This window comes from Poecilia formosa, unplaced genomic scaffold (genome assembly GCF_000485575.1).
Source record: "Poecilia formosa unplaced genomic scaffold, Poecilia_formosa-5.1.2 Scaffold267, whole genome shotgun sequence".
Classification (NCBI taxonomy): domain Eukaryota; kingdom Metazoa; phylum Chordata; class Actinopteri; order Cyprinodontiformes; family Poeciliidae; genus Poecilia; species Poecilia formosa.
This window is the reverse complement of record NW_006800206.1, coordinates 257,823-266,695: the sequence shown is the minus strand read 5'-3', so window position 1 is coordinate 266,695 and position 8,873 is coordinate 257,823. Positions and strand designations below refer to the sequence as shown.

The window sequence follows — 8,873 nt, the reverse complement described above, 5'->3', positions numbered from 1 at the left end:
AGCTTAAATATCAGGCTATGATGAGTGATAGACGTCAGAGTGAAAGTTGGAACCAGAAGCACAATGGAGAGTTTCTGCTCTCCGCTGCACCTACAAGAAAAACAGGAAAGTGGAAAAAAACACATCCAACATGGCTCAGATTGTCTCTGGAGCCTTCCAAAGCTGCCACAGCCTCATTGGTCAGATAGGCTTGTGATGTAAATGTCTTCAGGTTAATATCGAGAGGCCACACTCCCCACACTCATCATTTATGCATAAAAGGGTTTTGTGTCTCTGGTTAGTGGTTGATATGATATGTGTCTCAATACACTACCAACAATTTGATTCATTCACATGAGAAGGAAAAAAAACAAATTGATAAGATTCACTTATCTATCAGAATGCAGTTTTATTAAATCATTTTTTTATTAACACAGAGTAATTTGATGCAAATTTCACAAAACCCATAAACTGGATTTTATTTTAATAGATAAGGCACACATCTGGGTGAGGATCAGTTCTACTCTTTATGATGTTTCAGGCCATGTAAAGCACAAAGCTCTAATACTGCAGAAAGACAGTATTACATTGTTAGAGATTTATTGGGAGCAGATTTGTCCCCTTTAAATAGCTTTGTTCATTTGTTGTTCTGTACCAGTGAACTAAAGCTTTTTTTTTTTCTTTTTTTCTGTGACTACTTCCTGTTTATCAGCCTCGGTCAGGAAATGGCTGATTAACCAAAGCCAAGCAAAGGAAATTTCCTCCTGTGAAACAGTGAGAGATTCCTGTCTACTGTCATCACATGCTTTCTCAGGATGAGGCAACGGTTTCATGACATGATCAACTCAACTGAATCCATCATCATAAACAAGATTGAGAGAATTGTTTCTAAATGGATCTGAATAAATGACTGCATTGAAATGTTGTGAACTGGACTGATAATTGTGTATCAGATAAAATATGAAACTGTCTTGGAAAGTGTCTTGATTCATGTTGGGAAGTGGTGCTTTACAAATACAATGGAAACATAGCTAGGCTGAATTTATACTCAGTTAGACCATAGTTATAATAACAACATAGTTACCTTTTAATAAATGAAACTGAGTTATTTTTGTGAACTGGAGACACACACATGCCTAGTAGTTAATATCAGCTTCATTGGATAGTTTTTGGGGAGCTTTACTGAAGTTACCTGATGCTGTCCAGTTATCATACCGTTCAAACAACGTTTGGCTACAAGAACAAAACGGTGCAGAGGATAGAACATTTCATCTCTAGTGTTGGACTGGAGTTAACACTACAATATTTGAAGAGCTGCATTTTAAGAAAATGTCATGGACAATGGTCGTCCTTCTGCAGATGGGAGTCAGACAAAATAGTTTGTCCTGTGAGTTCATCGTAGATAAAATTGGTTTTAATGCATAAAATAAGAAATGTGAGTGAGGCTGAAAGATGGCTGGAAGGTTAAGGCATCTTCACAAGTTGATTCCATTTGCTCTTTAAGAAGAACTATAATCCAAAATGTACTGTTTTTGTCCTTTTCTCTTTCTTACATACTTTCTCTTCCTTGCCACTCTCTCTTTCTCGCACTGTCAGTCTTTGTCTCTCTTTCACTTGCTTTCCCTCTGTAACCAGATAAGTCTGTCCTATACTTCTACAGCTCTTTGATTGTTAGCTGCAGGTTTCAGATGCCCGTAGAGTGGCTGCACCTTCCAACAGGCAAATGATTGTGGAAGGATGAAACTTTAGAGGGCATCAATGGCTGTGGCAGAAACACACAAGTTCTCTCGCTCTCTCACACGCACACACACACACAAACACCCCCATCCTCCCACACACAAAAAGCATCACACCTACTCTTGAGCACCAGCAGCAAATTGTGGCTGTGACCAAAGCCTCTGGCCCTGTCATCATATGTTTAATTCCTAATAATGTAAAAAGAAAACAGAGAGGATAAAAAAAATAACCAACACTTGGAAGACAAAACCAACTACAATGAGTGCACCATCTTCTTCAAGCCATACAGTTCAAGTTTATGCTAAAATAACAAAAGTAAATTAGGAGGTAAAACACCTTGTTACCATGGCACAGCTAGCAGACTCCCAGCTGAGAGACAAATAACTGTGATGAAAACACATGAAGGACTCTGAATGTTTTTTTTATGACACTGCTACAGGAGTAGCAGTGTGATAAAGGCCATGATCCATTCATTTGGGTTTGTGTCCTAATCCTTTTTGGATTGTGATTCTTATTTAGGTTTAGCTATTTTTAGTTCATTATTGTTGTGATTATCTCCTGTGTTCTATCTACATATTTTGTCAGTGTTAAGCTTTTCTCCTTTTAAGATAAGATAAGATAAGATAAGATAAGATAAGATATTCCTTTATTAATCCCACAGTGGGGAAATTTGCATTGTTACAGCAGTACAGAGGACATAGCAGAACCAATATAAAAATATAAAAATATAGATATACAAAAAATACAAGGGAATATAGAAATACTGAAACTGTATAGTATGAAATATAAAAAAAAAATCAATAAATCCCAGGTGTATATGTTAAGGTAGGCAGATAGGTGATGTTACCCATAGATTAAAAGTAAATAAATAATAAATGAAATAGTAATATAAGTGATATTGCACATAGTGACAGATAGGCAAGTTATGTTATCCATGTTGAATTTTGATATTGCACACAGCTGAGCAGTATACCAGTGATAAGTGAGTAAAGCGAACAGGTTTATTGCCTGTAGCAGAGAGTAGTGAACTACTGAGAGCAGCGGGTGTTGTACAGTCTGACGGTGGCCGGAAGGAAAGACCTGCGGTATCTTTCCATCACGCACTTAGGGTGCCACAGCCGGGCACTAAAGGAGCTGCTCAGTACTGTCAGAGAGTGGTGCATGGGGTAGGACAGGTACTCCAGTATGTGCTGAAGCTTAGTCCTCATTCTCCTGTCTGCCACCACCTCCACTGGGTCAAAATGACACCCCAGGACAGAGCTGGATTTCCTGAGGATCTTGTTTAGTCTCTTCCTGTCAGTAGTGGAGATGCTGCTGCCCCAACAGACCACTCCGTAAAAGATGGCTGATGCCACCATAGCATCAAAGAAGGTCCTGAGAAGAGTCCCCCGCACACTGAAGGACCTGAGTCTCCTCAGGAGATGTAGTCTGCTCAGTCCTTTCTTGTAGAGGGCAGCTGTGTGGTCAGTCCAGTCCAGCTTGTTGTTAAGGTGAACACCCAGGTACTTGTAGGACCTCATGATCTCAGTGTCCATTCCCTGAATGTTCACCGGCACAGAAGGAGAGTGTTTGGACCTGTGGAAGTCCACCACGAGTTCTTTTGTTTTTCCTGTGTTGATCTGCAGACAGTTCCTCTGGCACCATTCCACAAAGTTCTGAGTCAGTTCTCTGTACTCTGTATTGTACTTTTGATTTGATATCTTTTGGCATTTTAGTTCACCTCCTGTGTTTGCTGTGTTGGTCTTCTTCCCTCAGTCTTCCTTCTCAGCACTCTACACCAGTTATTCTGCATTCACCTAATTATACTTACCTGGCTTCCATGTCATTAATCACACTCCCTCAGTATTTAATTCCATTCTTCACTGCTGGTTTCTTCTGTTGGGCTCGCACCGCCTCCATGCCTTGTTCTGCTTTTGCCAAACCTGTAAATCTTCTTATTTATTCTTGAACTCTGGTCATCTCCACCACCAAAGATCATGACATATGACTACAAAACACCACCAGCCTAAAGGAATCATATGATTGGCTGGTTTTTACACCATTCATAAAGTTGTCCTACAGAGTTTGCATGATTGTAGAGAACAGAAAGTAGCAGTCACTGAGTAGATAGTCTTTTTATTTGCATAACAGAGCAGAATAACATGTGATTGCTTCTTTCATAAAACAATAATACAATCTGTGGGTTGCATGGTGGCCTGGTTGGTATCACTGTTGTGTTGCAGTAAGAAGCTAAGGTTTTAAATCCTGGAGTCTGAATGGTATCCCCAACAAAAATATGTACACTAACTAACAAAGCTACAGTATGTGACTCTTATAAACAATATATGTTTTGCATATTTGTTAAAGCTACCACCAAATTGATCTCTCTGCCTCCTCACTGTAGTCCTACTGCCATCTGCAGAAACACATCGCTTTGTAAGAAACAACCAGTCAGAGCCAGGAGGAGGGTCTTAGTGCTATCAGTCACCATTGTGAACATGCTGCTCAATGTGCTAATGGTGGAGAGTCAACTTACATGAAAACTGTTTATCCGCTGTCATTGGTAGCCATGGCAACTAGCCTGAGCTTTCACAACAGGCTCTGTTGTGGGGAAATAGCTGTAGCATCACACACAGTGAGCGGGAGGGAGGGTGAGAAGTGCATACATTTATTTTATATAAATAGTGTAAATATTATACATGTGGAGGATTCAAGTTACATGTATGGAGATCTGTAGATTTACATCAGCTGAGAGAAACTGTTATAGAACCGTTTCAAAACAAGTCTACATTCGAGATCATAAGATCTAATGATTCTAATGATAAGCATGTTGTTTGGATGTTATTTAGGTGTATGTACAAAAATGTTTAGAGTGTGATTAACAGGAAATTCCTGAAACACTGCGGTCAGTACACACTAAAGCCAGTTTTATATCATCATAGACTGAGAGCATCCTGACCAAGAGAAAAGCTCCTGCTCCAAACCTAGTCTGCAGCTGATTGCGTAGGCAAGAAAAATCTGACTTTTTACAGCAATGATAAGCAATACACTTGTAGAGGTCAAGGTGAGAGTTTAAAACCAAACACTGGGGCACTTAACGAGCATGTTGCTGACACCATTATGCCCTGGGGGTGTTTTGATGCTAGTGGGACAGGAACTGGTACATTGAGTGAGGAGATCTTCAACCTCAGCTCAAACACTTGAATGGTAAAGATTTAAAAATAATTCCAGTAACAACAGAAGTGCTTGGAGGTTTTGGAATAGATATAGTAGGCTAGCATTGAACTGACAGAGTAACCTTCCTAAAATTGTCAACCCTAAAGAAAAGAAGTGGGCCATTTTTAAAAATTGTCATTCATAATAATTTGCAAAATGCTTTCTGTAAGATAATTCTACCCTTGAATACAGAAAGGGTCAAACAAATCATCAAAATTAGTGGGACATTGATGCCCGGGATAATTTCATGTAAATTTCAGAAGTTAGTATAATGAAAACAGCAACATATGGCCTGTGTCCTCCTTTTCATCAGGATGGAACTGGACTAACATCTGGAGTTTTTGATGGATGGGTGGAAGCTCCCTGTGTGTGACAGTGATGAAGCAGCTGCCATAAGAAGCTCATTTGAAACCCAATGTTTTTCCATTTCCCTGTTTACTCTGGGACTATTGACAAACTGTGGGTTCTCTGCAGGGGGCACTGGGTGAAAAAGCTCTGGCTAATGGAGAGGAAGATGGATGAGATGGCTTTGGTGAAATGCTTTGGTTGTGACAGATTCATGCTGTCACTGCAGGTGAGTGTAAATCAATTAATCCTGGCTTAGATTCTTTTAGGAATGAACACAATTGATTTACTGAAAAAGTGGATGCCTTTTCTATAAGGTTTTCCTTAAATGTTTGTAGCTTTTATAGCTGATTCACTGCCAAACAAAGTGAGTTATTCCATCACTCAGTGAGCTGGCTGACCAGATGACAGAGCTCTGTCTTTAAGGCACTTCAGGGAACTGATCTGTTTTCTTTAGTCTTTCAGCGGACATGCTGCAGCTATGTTAATGCCTCTTTCAGGGCTCTGCACTACAAGGAATCTCCCATAGCTTGTATTTCACCACGAAAGTTATCACACTTCTCTACAATAGTCTAAACAACTCACTTAAAAAATGTCAACATCTTTTAAAACAAATAAAATTCACTTTTCATCTGTGTTGTGATGAGGTTGGAATGCATTTTTTAACATTGTTTTAGTTAAATGTGCAGCTTCTGGGTTCCTGAGAGGAGGACAGAATGAAGGAAAACAGGTTCCAAAGGTATGTAAGGGAATTTGAGGTCAGTGAAGGCTGAGAGGGATTCAAAGCAGTTAGGTGGAAAGGGGGTAACAATGGGTCTGCAGAGAGGAGGGAGTTAGGGTGGGAAGCAAGAACTAATCTCCCTCATACTTAGAACAGGTTTTTCTATCTCTTGGACCAAAGTTCCTAACATCCACATGGACTTTTCTAAAATGAATCATTTGAAGACAGGCTTTCATGGATCTGGACTATTATTAAAAGGAAATGTGTTGTACAAAAGTAGTTAATTGGTTCATGTCTTCATATCTCATCATCGTGCTAGAGATGGAATTATCTGGTGAAGCAGTCAATGCAGAAGACCAAATAATTATTTAGTTATTTTACTTTTGTTTACCTTAGCTGGGATACATCACAGCCGCTGTAGTTTATGAACGTTCATTAAATGACAAACTTGGACTAACTACCTCATTCGTCTGTGACTATATTTCATTAAGTAACAAACAAATGGCTTATACCGCGATAATTATGTGAAATTATTATTTTTTTTTAAGTTTTGTGCGCTCTGGCATCTTGCTTTGAGTCTGAGAGGCTTTTCGATGCGTTAAAACTCTCCAAAATAACCTTTCAACTTTTAAAGCCCACTGTTGAAAATAAGAAGCTGATATTCACAAATGACATTGAAATAAATTCTAGTCCCACTTCTGGTTTGTTGCGATTTCTCTGTATCCTGGTGGAGGAATAATATACCAACTTCACACGATGTGGCTTTAACCTAACTCCTGTCAGTCTGAAGTTTCTCATATTGAGTTCATCAAACCGAAGTTCAGATCTACCATAACTGACTGACACAGGTGATCGCCACCAGGTCAAAAGTACAGCTTGTTGGCGCAGCACATTCATTAATGTTTCCATCATGTATGTTTTCAGATGCTAAGCTGTCACAGCAGGCCATCCTGCAGGCCTCTGGTCTCAGTGTTTCCAGTGATCTCACAGCTTCAGGATGACAAGAGACCTTCACCTTTCTGGAGCAGGAACACCCAGCCACATGCACTGGTGACACATTCATTTTAAAAAATGTGGCTGTTCTTACAGCATTGATATTCAAGAACTGTCTGTATTTTACAGTTTTGAATAAACAAAATGTTAATTATGAAATCTGTGTTCCTTCTAATCTGTGTAGTTCTAATGTAATCAAATCTCGTGTTTTTACATCCCATAGACAAAATGGATCGTTTGTTTGTGGCTTAAAACAAAGTAATCTTAAGACAACAAAGCTACAAAAATAGAATAGAGATTGAAAGTTTTGGACCCGTTTTATTTTTTGGTTTCATTACACTGAAGATTCTTCAACATGAAGCTAAACAGTGAGTGGAGTACCTTGTATGTACTAGAAATGAACAAACATGACATATTGGGTTATTAATAGTAACCATAAGTTATTTTACACAGCTTGGTTTATTAAATAATGATTGTGTTCACTTACGGATGCCTTCAATTGGAAATCTGCAATCTGAAGTGTCAGTGAAATAGTTTAACCACTCAGTCCTCAGGTAGGTCTGCCCTGCATGTTTCAGGTGTTTCCTTCTGTCACACCTGCTGTTTGAGCACCAGCATTCATTTTTCCTCTGATGTTTGGGCGAACTCTTCTCTGTGGAGGTCGGCCATCTCTCTGGTTCTTCCTGAAGGAGACCCATCAGGAGTTCTGGTGCTGCTCACAGTGCAGACGGTTCTCCTCACTGTTCGCCCGTGTCAGCCGTGGTCCCTCTCTCAGACAGAATCTCCACAGTCATTCTGTTCCTTCACCCTTGAATAAACATAATATGTTCTGGTTGTTATTCCTGATTGGTTTGTTATTTGAAACAGTGTTTAATATCAAAATAAGATTAATTTATTTCCTTAACAGTTCCTTCTCCTGTTCCCTCAGAAGGGCAGAGTTTAGGAGTGACTAATTACATTTACTCAAATATAGTTGAGTAACTTTTTGAAACACAAATGAACTTTCAGGAATACTTTTACTATGCTGAACTTTTTACTTTTACTCAAGTCATTTTATTATGAAACATCACTATTATTTAGATCAAAATTTTCATTTCGTCTTTGAAATACTAAAATTTCCACTGAACTTTATATTTTGGGCCCTCTAATTGCGTAATTTTTTTAGATATTAAATAATTGATAACTTGATCAGTTACTCAATACTGATACACTTTTTACCAAATGCTTTTTTTACTCTTGTGTAATTTCTTATTCAGCTACTTTTTACTTTGAGTAAAAACATGTTTGAAGTGCTACTGTTATTCCTGGAGTACAAATTGTGGGCCCTCTGCCCACCTCTAAGGGACAGTAACCAAATGTTGAGGCACATGTTGACCAAAGACAGGGAAACTAAGGTAGGCAAGTTATACATCCACAAAGAACTACTTAAATTAATAGTCATATTTACTTTATATGCATATACATGCATGCATGTGGCCCACACTTGGCACACTTCAGGGATGAACCGAGAGGCAAAGATTGTAGCACAAGTTCAACTTTTATCCATTCTTCATTCTGAACCTTCACTAAAGGTCAGATTACCTGTATTCAGGTTGTCTGTTTACAAAAGTAAAATAAGAGCAATGACTCTAAACCTCTCCTACCTTTTTACTGTCGTTTAATCAACCTATTGCCGTGGCAACTGCCTGCGCCCCACAAACCCAGCAGAGATTAGCTAAAAACACAACGGATTCAGTCCGTTAAGATTTTAGGTTTTCAGGCTTCATATTTATTTCTCCTTAAAAAGCCTCTCCTCTCATGAACACAGCTGTGGCTGATTAGCCAATTTAAACTTATGCTCTGCTCATCAGGGTCTTTGAGTCTTTGAGTTTTTACTTTTGTAATGGTACCGAAATGCACAGAA

At 38.9% G+C, this 8,873-nt stretch overlaps 1 long non-coding RNA gene across 1 annotated transcript in view; it reads right to left on the bottom strand.

The window, feature by feature from the left end:
- Positions 1–7,268: 7,268 nt before the first annotated feature.
- Positions 7,269–8,873, bottom strand: part of LOC107838507 (uncharacterized) — a 13,243-nt gene continuing 11,638 nt past the window's right edge. Inside the window, exon 3 of the long non-coding RNA XR_001664585.1 lies at positions 7,269–7,886. This is a non-coding gene — a long non-coding RNA (uncharacterized LOC107838507). The remainder of the gene's footprint in view (positions 7,887–8,873) is intronic.